The sequence below is a fragment of the Oncorhynchus mykiss genome, chromosome 6, assembly GCF_013265735.2.
Source record: "Oncorhynchus mykiss isolate Arlee chromosome 6, USDA_OmykA_1.1, whole genome shotgun sequence".
Classification (NCBI taxonomy): Eukaryota; Metazoa; Chordata; class Actinopteri; order Salmoniformes; family Salmonidae; genus Oncorhynchus; species Oncorhynchus mykiss.
In genome coordinates this window covers 69977465-69991723 of record NC_048570.1, presented here as the reverse complement: position 1 = coordinate 69991723, position 14259 = coordinate 69977465, and the positions used below count along the sequence as shown (strand labels likewise).

Here is a 14259-nt window from a genome sequence, read left to right as displayed (position 1 = left end):
AATTCTTTGATTATTCTTTGGAAATATGCAATGCAGTAAATGCTGAATGGATTGTGCCATTGAAGGTGAATGAACCTATAATACCATTCAAGCTTGAAACTGGAGCACAGGTAAACCTGTTGTCTCTGGATGACTACAAAACACCGAAGGTGAAGAGCAAAATACACCCAGTGAAAATGAAGGTTACTGGTTATACTGGGGAGAACGTACCAGTCAAAGGAAAACAGTTCAGAGCACAGCTGCTGATTGTGGAAAAGAGTGTACAGCCTATTCAAGGAATCAATGCATGTGAAAAGCTCAATTTGTTGAAAAGAGTATAAGTAGTGACAGACTGAAAATGACCAAGAATCGCTACTGGGTGAGTATGAGGATGTGTTTGAGGGTCTTGGATGTTTACCAGGAGAACACAAAATATGTACTGATGACAAAATTACTCCAGTTGTGCATGCATGCAGAAAAGTTCCATTTGCACTGAGGGAAAAGCTCAAAGAGGAACTCTTTGACGTCTATCTCATGGAAAAGTTAGACATCATCACAAAAATGGATGAACCTACAGACTGGGTAAGCTCAATGGTTATTGTGGTGAAAAAGAACGGCGATCTCAGGATATGTCCAGAACCGAGAGATCTCAACAAATCAATCAAGAGAGAGCATTTCAAGTTGCCAATCAGAGAAGAGATAATGTTGCAGTTTGCTGGAGCAAAGTGGTTCAGTAAGCTTGATGCCTCCACAGGATTCTGGCAAATGAAGCTCGATGATGCAAGCTCAAGGCTATGAACATTCAACACACCTGAGGGCAGGTACAGATTTCTTCATCTACCATATGTGATTCTCTCAGCACCAGAGGTCTATCACAAGACAATCCACATGATCTTTGTGCGCATCCTAGGAGTGGAGACTATGATGAATGACATCATCGTCTGGGGGTCCACAAAAGAAGAACACGATGCGAGAGAGAGACAAGTGCTGGACCTGACACGGAAAGTCAACCTAAAACTAAACATGGACAAATCCGAGTTTGGTGTGAAAACACTTACCTTCGTGGGAGACGTACTTTCAGAGGATGGAGTCAAACCAGACCCAAGGAATACATCAGCCATCAACAACATGGAGCGCCCAAAGAACAAAGACGATGTGAGATGCTTCATGGGCATGATCACCTACCTTGCAAAGTTAATACCTCAACTGTCAGCACAGTCCGCTCCACTCAGATGTCTTCTGGAACAGAAAAATTAATAGGAATGGTCCCATGAACAGGAAAACTGCTTCAAAACCTAAAGAAGACAATCACAGAAGAGCCAGTTCTCAGGTTCTATGATCCAGAGAAAAGCACAAGGATTTCTGCAGATGCGTCACAGTTTGGCCTGGGAGCAGTTATTCTGCAACAGCATGACGACACATGGCAATCCATCGCTTATGCGTCCAGAGCCTTGACAGGCGCAGAGACGAGGTATGCACAAATAGAGAAAGAACTACAGGCGAGCACATACGCTTGCGAAAGGTTTCACCAACACATCTACGGACGAGATTTCGAAGTAGAAACTGACCGCAAAACATTGGTGTCAATCATGTCTAAGCCACTGAATGATTGTCCAATGAGAATCCAGAGAATGTTGATCAGACTGCAAAAATATGATGTGAAGATGATCTATACCCCGGGAAAGTTCATGTTCGCCGCCGACACTCTTTCTCGAGCAGTCGACAAGGAGAGATTCGACACACAGAAAAACACAATCAGGCCTACATCGACATGATTGTAGCATCACTTCCTGTGTCTTCTGAGAGAATGGAGCAGATCAAAAGAGAGATCACAGATGACCAGACAATGACAGAGTCGAAAGAAACAACACCGATAGGATTGCCCGCACAGAAAAACAACTGTCCAAGGAGAATACAGGATTATTGGATGTGCAGAGCAGAGCTCACCGTTGTGGATGACATAGTGTTCAAAGGCAACAAAATTGTCATTCCCATGACACTAAGCAAAGAAATGCTACAGAAAATACACGAGGGCCACTTGGGTGAGGAAAAATTCAAACGACGAGCATGCGAAGTAGTGTACTGGCCAAGAATGAACCAGGAAATCAGCCAGACCACTGTTTCATGAGAACTGTGTTTGACCTACAGGCCAAAGCAGCAAGCAGAGCCGCTAATGCCTCATCCAGTACCCAACAGACCCTACTACAAAGTTGGAGTTTACCTTTTTGACTGCAATGGCAAAAGTCACATTGTTGTTACCGGCGACTACTCAAACTACCCTGAAGTAGCAACACTGCCAACTACCTCCAGCAAAGCTGTAATCACCTACCTGAAATCAGTCTTTGCAAGACATGGGGTTGCGTCTGAACTGTACTCGGACAATGGCCCGCAGTTCTCAAGTTCCGAATTCCGATTGTTCGCTAACGACTGGGCATTCCGACACAACACCTCCAGCCTCAACTACTCGAGATCCAACGGCTTAGCAGAGAGTTCAGTCAAAATTGTCAAAGGTCTGATGAAAAAGGCACACAATGTAAAGGAGGATTTCTTTAAAAATCTGATGATCTACCGCAGCGCACCTCTGCAGAACGGACTTTTACCTGCACAAATGTTAATGGGACGTCGCATCAGAACCAACCTAGCCATCCATGAGGACTTGCTAACAGTCAGAGGTGCTCACAAAGTCAAACTCGTGAAGGAAAAACAGAAAGACAAAAACAGCGACACAAAGTGCAAGACCTGAACTGAAACCTGGAGATCATGTACGACTCAGAGACATCACTACAGGAACCTGGATGCAGCAAGGGTGTGTGCACCGTGATCCTATGAGATCCAAACTAAGCATGGATAACAACTGAGACAAAACAGAGTGGATCTAAGGCTTCAGCCATTCACTCAAGGGACTGAGGATCACCTGGAGGATACTGCTGAAGCGTCAAATGCCTTTAGAAATGGACAATTCAGTCAGAACACCCTGACTGACAATGAACGCTGTCCAAATGTTTCAGGAAGCACTTCAGCAGAACAACCAAAAAGGACTATCAGAGCCCCTGAAAGGCTTATTGAGAATTGCTATTAAAAAAATACAAAAAAGGGGCACCTGGACTGTTTTGTTTATGTGAAAGGAAATAGAGCCACAATAGAGTATTGTTGGACAAACTATATTTAGTTGAAAAAGATTATATTAAAAAAAAAAAATTGGGGGAAAGAAATGTGTGTTATTGAAAATGGCATGTTATGCAGGTTGAGTAAACAAATGTGATGTGTAGTTACATTGAAAAGTAGTTATATTTTAAAGGTAAGAAGATGTGTTGTTATGTTTCAATAACATTTAGGCTATGTTACCCAGCAGGCTATGCAGGTGGTTGAAGAATGCCTTGCATGGCTAAACATGGAGTTTTCTAGCTGAAATACATGTTCATTAAAAGTAGTTTAACCTACGCCCCGGTTTGTCATTATATAAGGAACAAACATAACACACTCCAATTTGCCTGCCTGGTATGGCAACTGCTCAACCAGTACATCACTGGGGGCCAAGAGGGAAACCGGTTTGTCTTCCAGTACTGCTGCTCTTTAAATATTTGTTATTCTTATCTCTTACTTTTTTAGGGATTTTCTTAAAACTGCATTGTTGCTTAAGGGCTTGTAAGTAAGCATTTCACTGTAAGGTCTACCTGTTGTATTCGGCACATGTGACAAATAATATTTGATTTGATTTGATTAACTCATCCTGGTATCCAGAAAAATTAAAGCAGTTTATACAATTTGTCAACGATTAGGTGAATCGATAAGGCGAAGTCAGGCGCAGGACACAGGTATGAGTAATAATCAGAGAATTTACTCAAAAATTAAGCAATGTTCCAACAAGGAAAAACACAAATATCCAGAGCACAAAATAACGAAACCACATGACAACGACAAAACAGAAAGGGACGCCAGAGGGCTAAATAAGGAACATTGATTATGGAATTGAAACCAGGTGTGTAATAATGAAGACAAAACAAAACGAAAATGAAACATGGATCGGTGGTGACTAGAAAGCTGGTGACATCGACTGCCGAACGCCGCCCAACAAGGAAAACGGGGAAATCCACTGATAGGTGTGACCACGGTCGTTGTTGAATGGGAAGGGGTTGTAATTTCCCTCTGGGCAGGTGTCTAGGTGCCTTGCACTGTGCGCACACCAAGCAGGAGGAAACATAAACCCTCATGTCCTTAGCTAACGTGGGCCACCAGTACTTCCCAGCAAGACAGCCCACTGTCCGACCGATGCCAGGATGACCAGAGGAGGGTGACGTGTGGGCCCAACAGATCAAACGATTGCGGACATCAAACGGAACATACAGACGCCCAACTGGACACTGTGTGGGAGTGGGCTTTGCACGTGACGCCCGCTCGATGTCCGCGTCCACCTCCCATACCACCGGTGCCACCAGGTAAGAAGCTGGAAGTATGGGAGTGGGATCCGTGGACCACTCCTCTGTATCATACATCCGGGACAGTGCGTCTGCCTTAACTTTCTGGGAACCTGGTCTGTAGGATAGGGTAAAAACAAAGCGGGTGAAAAACATGGCCCACCTCGCCTGGCGAGGGTTCAGTCTCCTCGCTGTCCGAATGTACTCCAGAATGTGGTGGTCAGTCCAAATGAGAAAAGGGTGTCTAGCCCCCTCAAGCCAATGTCTCCATCCCTTAAGAGCCCCGACAACAGCCAACAGCTCCCAGTCCCCCACATCACAGTTTCGCTCCGCCGGGCTGAGCTTCTTTGAAAAGAAAGCACAGGGGCGGAGCTTAAGTGGCGTACCCAAGCGCTGAGACAGCACAGCCCCTATCCCAGCCTCGGATGCATCCACCTCAACTATGAACGCTAAGGAGGGATCAGGATGAGCCAGCACGGGAGCCGAGGTAAACAGAGCCTTCAGGTGACCAAAAGCCCTGTCCGCCTCAGCTGAGCACTGCAGTCGCACCAATCATCGCCTGAAACTAATTAGCATAACGCAACGGACATAAATATCCCTAGAAAATATTCCTATTCCTGAAAATCACAAATGAAATATATTGAGACACAGCTTAGCCTTTTGTTAATCACCCTGTCATCTCAGATTTTCAAAATATGCTTTACAACCAACGCTAGACAAGCATTTGTGTAAGTTTATCGATAGCCCAGCATAGCATTATGCCCTGCTAGCAGCAGGCAGGCAACCTTGTCACGGAAATCAGAAAAGCAATCAAATTACATCGTTTACCTTTGATGAACTTTGGATGTTTTCACTCACGAGACTCCCAGGTAGACAGCCAAAGTTCATTTTTTCCCAAAATATTATTTTTGTAGGCGAAATAGCTCCTTCACGTTTGGCTGAGAAATCGCCCGGAAATTGCAGTCACCACAACTCCGACATTTTTTCCAAATTAGCTCCATAATATACACAGAAACATGGCAAACGTTGTTTAGAATCCATCCTCAAGGTGTTTCTAGGACCGATTGGAGTAATGGCTACCTCTGTATTTTACGTGAGAATCTCCCTCGGAGCCACCATGTGACCACTTACGCAATAAGTCTACGGCTATTCTTCAACAGAAATGCGTAAAACTACGTCACAATGCTGTAGACACCTTGGGGAATACATAGAAAGCGTAAGCTTGTTGATGGTACATTCTCAGCGTAATAGGGAGTCATTGGAACGCAGCGCTTTCAAAACCTGGGGCACTTCGGGATTGGATTTTTCTCAGGCTTTCGCCTGCAACATCAGTTCTGTTATACTCACTCACAATACTTATTTTCCACCACAATTTGCAAATAAATTAATAAAAAATCCTACAATGTGATTTTCTGGATTTTTTTCTTCTCATTTTGTCTGTCATAGTTGAAGTGTACCTATGATGAAAATTACAGGCCTCTCTCATCTTTTTAAGTGGCGAGAACTTGCACAATTGGTGGCTGACTAAATACTTTACTGCTGTTCCATAAGATCTTTTTTTAATCGGTTTTTAAATCTAATTTTACTGCTTGCATGAGTTACTTGGTGTGGAATAGAGTTCCATGTTGTCATGGCTCTATTCAGTACTGTGCGCCTTCCATAGTCTGTTCTGGACTTTAGGACTGTGAAGAGACCGCTTGTGGCATGTCTTGTGGGGTATGCATGGGTGTCCGAGCTGTGCGCCAGTAGTTCAAACAGACAGCTCGGTGCATTCAACATGTCAATACCTCTCATAAATACAAGCAGTGATGAAGTCAATCTCTCCTCCATTTTGAGCCAGGAGAGATTGACATGCATATTATTAATATTATCTCTCTGTGTACATCCAAGGGCCAGCCGTGCTGCACTGTTCTGAACCAATTGCAATTTTCCTAAGTCCTTTTTTGTAAAGTGTACTTTTCTACAAGCTTCAATGGAATTGGGTGACGTCACTTACACAGTCACTACAATCGAGGTTGGTCCTAGATCTGTTTTTGCTTGAGAGCCCGTAGCTAATGTGTGAGCAGGAACGTCAGAGGAGGAGTGACGGAAGTGGAGGCAGATTCCTGGTAAAGGTCTGATTCAGAGCTAACTTTCCCCACCCCTTCCTCAGCTCTCACTGGTCCCTATGTGGGCCCACTGACCGCTGGGTTGAAGACCTGGGACTTCTGCCAGGAGTTTCCCACCCAACCCCTGCTGCCTCCTCGAGTACCGTTAAACCCAGACACTGGGCCATTTTAGAGGACATTGTCTATGTAAATAAATTATACTTTCAGTCCTCATAGAAGTTCACATCTCATCTTGAGATCAGCATGTGTAACTTGAATTTTCACAAGTTACACATGCAATAACATCAATGCATGATTTACGTGCGCAGATTTCAAGTTGGGATCAAGCCCAGAAGCAATGTTGTTAAAGCCAGAGTGAGTGTGTTGGGGGCACAGCTGTTGGACCTCTTATGGCTCTCTGAGCTGCTGAGAAAAGTCCCTTGTTTTCAGGAATGTCTGCTGTCCGTTTGCCAACCACACACAGAGATTGATCTAGAGATAAATTGCTTAGATTGTAGCTAACTCTATCTACATCTATCACCATCTACTGGGAAGGAAAAGAAACCAAGTGAAAGTGTGGTAATAGAACACTAACTTCTCACCCACACACTCTGTTCTGACACCAGAACACTCTGTTCTGACGCCAGAACACTCTGCTCTGACTCCAGAACACTCTGCTCTGACGCCAGAACACTCTGCTCTGACTCCAGAACACTCTGCTCTGACGCCCGAACACTCTGCTCTGACGCCCGAACACTCTGCTCTGATGCCAGAACACTCTGCTCTGACTCCAGAACACTCTGCTCTGACTCCAGAACACTCTGCTCTGACTCCAGAACACCGCTCTTGACGCGAGAACACTCTGCTCTGACGCGAGAACACTCTGCTCTGACTCCAGAACACTCTGCTCTGACTCCAGAACACTCTGCTCTGACGCCAGAACACTCTGCTCTGACTCCAGAACACTCTGCTCTGACTCCAGAACACTCTGCTCTGACGCCAGAACACTCTGCTCTGACTCCAGAACACTCTGCTCTGACGCCCGAACACTCTGCTCTGACGCCCGAACACTCTGCTCTGACGCCAGAACACTCTGCTCTGACTCCAGAACACTCTGCTCTGACTCCAGAACACTCTGCTCTGACTCCAGAACACCGCTCTTGACGCGAGAACACTCTGCTCTGACGCGAGAACACTCTGCTCTGACTCCAGAACACTCTGCCCTGACGCCAGAACACTCTGCTCTGACGCCAGAACACTCTGCTCTGACTCCAGAACATTCTGCTCTGACGCCCGAACACTCTGCTCTGATGCCCGAACACTCTGCTCTGACTCCAGAACACTCTGCTCTGACTCCAGAACACTCTGCTCTGACGCCCGAACACTCTGCTCTGACGCCCGAACACTCTGACGCCCGAACACTCTGCTTTGACGCCAGAACACTCTGCTCTGACGCCAGAACACTCTGCTCTGACTCCAGAACACTCTGCTCTGACGCCCGAACACTCTGCTCTGATGCCCGAACACTCTGCTCTGACTCCAGAACACTCTGCTCTGACTCCAGAACACTCTGCTCTGACGCCCGAACACTCTGCTCTGACGCCCAAACACTCTGACGCCCGAACACTCTGCTTTGACGCCAGAACACTCTGCTCTGACGCCAGAACACTCTGCTCTGACTCCAGAACACTCTGCTCTGACGTCCGAACACTCTTCTCTGACGCCAGAACACTCTGCTCTGACTCCAGAACACTCTGCTCTGACTCCAGAACACTCTGCTCTGACTCCAGAACACCGCTCTGACGCGAGAACACTCTGCTCTGACTCCAGAACACGCTGCTCTGACTCCAGAACACTCTGCTCTGACTCCAGAACACCGCTCTGACGCGAAAACACTCTGCTCTGACGCGAGAACACTCTGCTCTGACTCCAGAACACTCTGCTCTGACGCCAGGACACTCTGCTCTGATGCCAGAACACTCTGCTCTGACGCCAGAACACTCTGCTCTGACTCCAGAACACTCTGCTCTGACTCCAGAACACTCTGCTCTGATGCCAGAACACTCTGCTCTGACGCTCGAACACTCTGACGCCCGAACACTCTGCTCTGACGCCAGAATACTCTGCTCTGACTCCAGAACACTCTGCTCTGACTCCAGAACACTCTGCTCTGACGCCAGAACACTCTGCTCTGACGCGAGAACACTCTACTCTGACGCCAGAACACTCTGCTCTGACGCCAGAACACTCTGCTCTGACGCCAGAACACTCTGCTCTGACGCCAGAACACTCTGCTCTGACGCCCGAACACTCTGCTCTGACGCCCGAACACTCTGCTCTGACTCCAGAACACTCTGCTCTGACTCCAGAACACTCTGCTCTGACTCCAGAACACCGCTCTGACGCGAGAACACTCTGCTCTGACGCGAGAACACTCTGCTCTGACGCGAGAACACTCTGCTCTGACGCGAGAACACTCTGCTCTGACTCCAGAACACTCTGCTCTGACTCCAGAACACTCTGCTCTGACTCCAGAACACTCTGCTCTGACGCCAGAACACTCTGCTCTGACTCCAGAACACTCTGCTCTGACGCCCGAAGACTCTGCTCTGATGCCCGAACACTCTGCTCTGATGCCCGAACACTCTGCTCTGACTCCAGAACACTCTGCTCTGACGCCCGAACACTCTGCTCTGACGCCCGAACACTCTGCTCTGACGCCCGAACACTCTGCTCTGACGCCCGAACACTCTGACGCCCGAACACTCTGCTCTGACTCCAAAACACCGCTCTGACGCGAGAACACTCTGCTCTGACTCCAGAACACTCTGCTCTGACTCCAGAACACTCTGCTCTGACGCCAGAACACTCTGCTCTGACTCCAGAACACTCTGCTCTAAAGCCAGAACACTCTGCTCTGAAGCCAGAACACTCTGCTCTGACTCCAGAACACCGCTCTGACGCCAGAACACTCTGCTCTGACGCTCGAACACTCTGACGCCCGAACACTCTGCTCTGACGCCAGAACACTCTGCTCTGACGCCAGAACACTCTGCTCTGACTCCAGAACACTCTGCTCTGACGCCAGAACACTCTGCTCTGACGCGAGAACACTCTGCTCTGACGCGAGAACACTCTGCTCTGATGCCAGAACACTCTGCTCTGACGACAGAACACTCTGCTCTGACGCCAGAACACTCTGCTCTGACGCCAGAACACTCTGCTCTGACGCCAGAACACTCTGCTCTGACGCCCGAACACTCTGCTCTGACTCCAGAACACTCTGCTCTGACTCCAGAACACTCTGCTCTGACTCCAGAACACCGCTCTGACGCGAGAAAGCTCTGCTCTGACGCGAGAACACTCTGCTCTGACGCGAGAACACTCTGCTCTGACTCCAGAACACTCTGCTCTGACTCCAGAACACTCTGCTCTGACTCCAGAACACTCTGCTCTGATGCCCGAACACTCTGCTCTGATGCCCGAACACTCTGCTCTGACTCCAGAACACTCTGCTCTGACGCCCGAACACTCTGCTCTGACGCCCGAACACTCTGCTCTGACGCCCGAACACTCTGCTCTGACGCCCGAACACTCTGACGCCCGAACACTCTGCTCTGACTCCAAAACACCGCTCTGACGCGAGAACACTCTGCTCTGACTCCAGAACACTCTGCTCTAACTCCAGAACACTCTGCTCTGACGCCAGAACACTCTGCTCTGACTCCAGAACACTCTGCTCTAAAGCCAGAACACTCTGCTCTGAAGCCAGAACACTCTGCTCTGACTCCAGAACACTCTGCTCTGACTCCAGAACACTCTGCTCTGACTCCAGAACACTCTGCTCTGACTCCAGAACACCGTTCTGACGCGAGAACACTCTGCTCTGACGCCCGAACACTCTGCTCTGACTCCAGAACACTCTGCTCTGACTCCAGAACACTCTGCTCTGACTCCAGAACACTCTGCTCTGACTCCAGAACACCGCTCTGACGCGAGAACACTCTGCTCTGACGCGAGAACACTCTGCTCTGACGCGAGAACACTCTGCTCTGACTCCAGAACACTCTGCTCTGACTCCAGAACACTCTGCTCTGACGCCAGAACACTCTACTCTGACTCCAGAACACTCTGCTCTGACGCCCGAACACTCTGCTCTGACGCCCGAACACTCTGCTCTGACGCCCGAACACTTTGCTCTGACGCCCGAACACTCTGCTCTGACTCCCGAACACTCTGCTCTGACGCCCGAACACTCTGCTCTGACGCCCGAACACTCTGCTCTGACTCCAGAACACTCTGCTCTAAAGCCAGAACACTCTGCTCTGAAGCCAGAACACTCTGCTCTGACTCCAGAACACTCTGCTCTGACTCCAGAACACTCTGCTCTGACTCCAGAACACCGCTCTGACGCCAGAACACTCTGCTCTGACGCTCGAACACTCTGACGCCCGAACACTCTGCTCTGACGCCAGAACACTCTGCTCTGACGCCAGAACACTCTGCTCTGACTCCAGAACACTCTGCTCTGACGCCAGAACACTCTGCTCTGACGCGAGAACACTCTGCTCTGACGCGAGAACACTCTGCTCTGATGCCAGAACACTCTGCTCTGACGACAGAACACTCTGCTCTGACGCCAGAACACTCTGCTCTGACGCCAGAACACTCTGCTCTGACGCCCGAACACTCTGCTCTGACGCCCGAACACTCTGCTCTGACTCCAGAACACTCTGCTCTGACTCCAGAACACTCTGCTCTGACTCCAGAACACCGCTCTGACGCGAGAAAGCTCTGCTCTGACGCGAGAACACTCTGCTCTGACGCGAGAACACTCTGCTCTGACTCCAGAACACTCTGCTCTGACTCCAGAACACTCTGCTCTGACGCCCGAAGACTCTGCTCTGATGCCCGAACACTCTGCTCTGATGCCCGAACACTCTGCTCTGACTCCAGAACACTCTGCTCTGACGCCCGAACACTCTGCTCTGACGCCCGAACACTCTGCTCTGACGCCCGAACACTCTGCTCTGACGCCCGAACACTCTGACGCCCGAACACTCTGCTCTGACTCCAAAACACCGCTCTGACGCGAGAACACTCTGCTCTGACTCCAGAACACTCTGCTCTGACTCCAGAACACTCTGCTCTGACGCCAGAACACTCTGCTCTGACTCCAGAACACTCTGCTCTAAAGCCAGAACACTCTGCTCTGAAGCCAGAACACTCTGCTCTGACTCCAGAACACTCTGCTCTGACTCCATAACACTCTGCTCTGACTCCAGAACACTCTGCTCTGACTCCAGAACACCGTTCTGACGCGAGAACACTCTGCTCTGACGCCCGAACACTCTGCTCTGACTCCAGAACACTCTGCTCTGACTCCAGAACACTCTGCTCTGACTCCAGAACACTCTGCTCTGACTCCAGAACACCGCTCTGACGCGAGAACACTCTGCTCTGACGCGAGAACACTCTGCTCTGACGCGAGAACACTCTGCTCTGACTCCAGAACACTCTGCTCTGACTCCAGAACACTCTGCTCTGACGCCAGAACACTCTACTCTGACTCCAGAACACTCTGCTCTGACGCCCGAACACTCTGCTCTGACGCCCGAACACTCTGCTCTGACGCCCGAACACTTTGCTCTGACGCCCGAACACTCTGCTCTGACTCCCGAACACTCTGCTCTGACGCCCGAACACTCTGCTCTGACGCCCGAACACTCTGCTCTGACGCCCGAACACTCTGCTCTGACTCCAGAACACTCTGCTCTGACTCCAGAACACCGCTCTGACGCGAGAACACTCTGCTCTGACTCCAGAACACTCTGCTCTGACCTCAGAACACTCTGCTCTGACGCCAGAACACTCTGCTCTGACTCCAGAACACTCTGCTCTGACGCCAGAACACTCTGCTCTGACTCCAGAACACTCTGCTCTGACTCCAGAACACCGCTCTGACGCGAGAACACTCTGCTCTGACTCCAGAACACTCTGCTCTGACCTCAGAACACTCTGCTCTGACGCCAGAACACTCTGCTCTGACTCCAGGACACTCTGCTCTGACTCCAGGACACCCTGCTCTGACTCCAGAACACTCTGCTCTGACTCCAGAACACTCTGCTCTGACTCCAGAACACTGCTCTGACGCCAGAACACTCTGCTCTGACTCCAGAACACTCTGCTCTGACTCCAGAACACTCTGCTCTGACTCCAGAACACCGCTCTGACGCGAGAACACTCTGCTCTGACGCGAGAACACTCTGCTCTGACGCGAGAACACTCTGCTCTGACTCCAGAACACTCTGCTCTGACTCCAGAACACTCTGCTCTGACGCCCGAACACTCTGCTCTGACGCCCGAACACTCTGCTCTAACGCGAGAACACTCTGCTCTGACGCGAGAACACTCTGCTCTGACTCCAGAACACTCTGCTCTGACGCCCGAACACTCTGCTCTGACGCCCGAACACTCTGCTCTGACGCCCGAACACTCTGCTCTGACGCCCGAACACTTTGCTCTGACGCCCGAACACTCTGCTCTGACTCCCGAACACTCTGCTCTGACGCCCGAACACTCTGCTCTGACGCCCGAACACTCTGCTCTGACGCCCGAACACTCTGCTCTGACTCCAGAACACTCTGCTCTGACTCCAGAACACCGCTCTGACGCGAGAACACTCTGCTCTGACTCCAGAACACTCTGCTCTGACCTCAGAACACTCTGCTCTGACGCCAGAACACTCTGCTCTGACTCCAGAACACTCTGCTCTGACGCCAGAACACTCTGCTCTGACTCCAGAACACTCTGCTCTGACTCCAGAACACCGCTCTGACGCGAGAACACTCTGCTCTGACTCCAGAACACTCTGCTCTGACCTCAGAACACTCTGCTCTGACGCCAGAACACTCTGCTCTGACTCCAGGACACTCTGCTCTGACTCCAGGACACCCTGCTCTGACTCCAGAACACTCTGCTCTGACTCCAGAACACTCTGCTCTGACTCCAGAACACTGCTCTGACGCCAGAACACTCTGCTCTGACTCCAGAACACTCTGCTCTGACTCCAGAACACTCTGCTCTGACTCCAGAACACCGCTCTGACGCGAGAACACTCTGCTCTGACGCGAGAACACTCTGCTCTGACGCGAGAACACTCTGCTCTGACTCCAGAACACTCTGCTCTGACTCCAGAACACTCTGCTCTGACGCCCGAACACTCTGCTCTGACGCCCGAACACTCTGCTCTAACGCGAGAACACTCTGCTCTGACGCGAGAACACTCTGCTCTGACTCCAGAACACTCTGCTCTGACGCCCGAACACTCTGCTCTGACGCCCGAACACTCTGCTCTGATGCCCGAACACTCTGCTCTGACTCCAGAACACTCTGCTCTGACGCCCGAACACTCTGCTCTGACGCCCGAACACTCTGCTCTGACGCCAGAACACTCTGCTCTGATGCCCGAACACTCTGACGCCCGAACACTCTGTTCTGACGCCAGAACACTCTGCTCTGACGCACGAACACTCTGCTCTGACGCCTGAACACTCTGCTCTGACTCCAGAACACTCTGCTCTGACTCCAGAACACCGATCTGATGCGAGAACACTCTGCTCTGACTCCAGAACACTCTGCTCTGACTCCAGAACACTCTGCTCTGACGCCAGAACACTCTGCTCTGAAGCCAGAACACTCTGCTCTGACTCCAGAACACTCTGCTCTGACTCCAGAACACTCTGCTCTGACTCCAGGACACTCTGCTCTGACTCCAG

General features: G+C 50.1%; 1 protein-coding gene across 2 annotated transcripts in view; it reads left to right on the top strand.

Annotated features, from left to right (window-relative positions):
* The window catches only part of dusp22a (dual specificity phosphatase 22a), a 38988-nt gene that overhangs the window by 23209 nt on the left and 1520 nt on the right, over positions 1 to 14259 (top strand). The window lies entirely within an intron of this gene.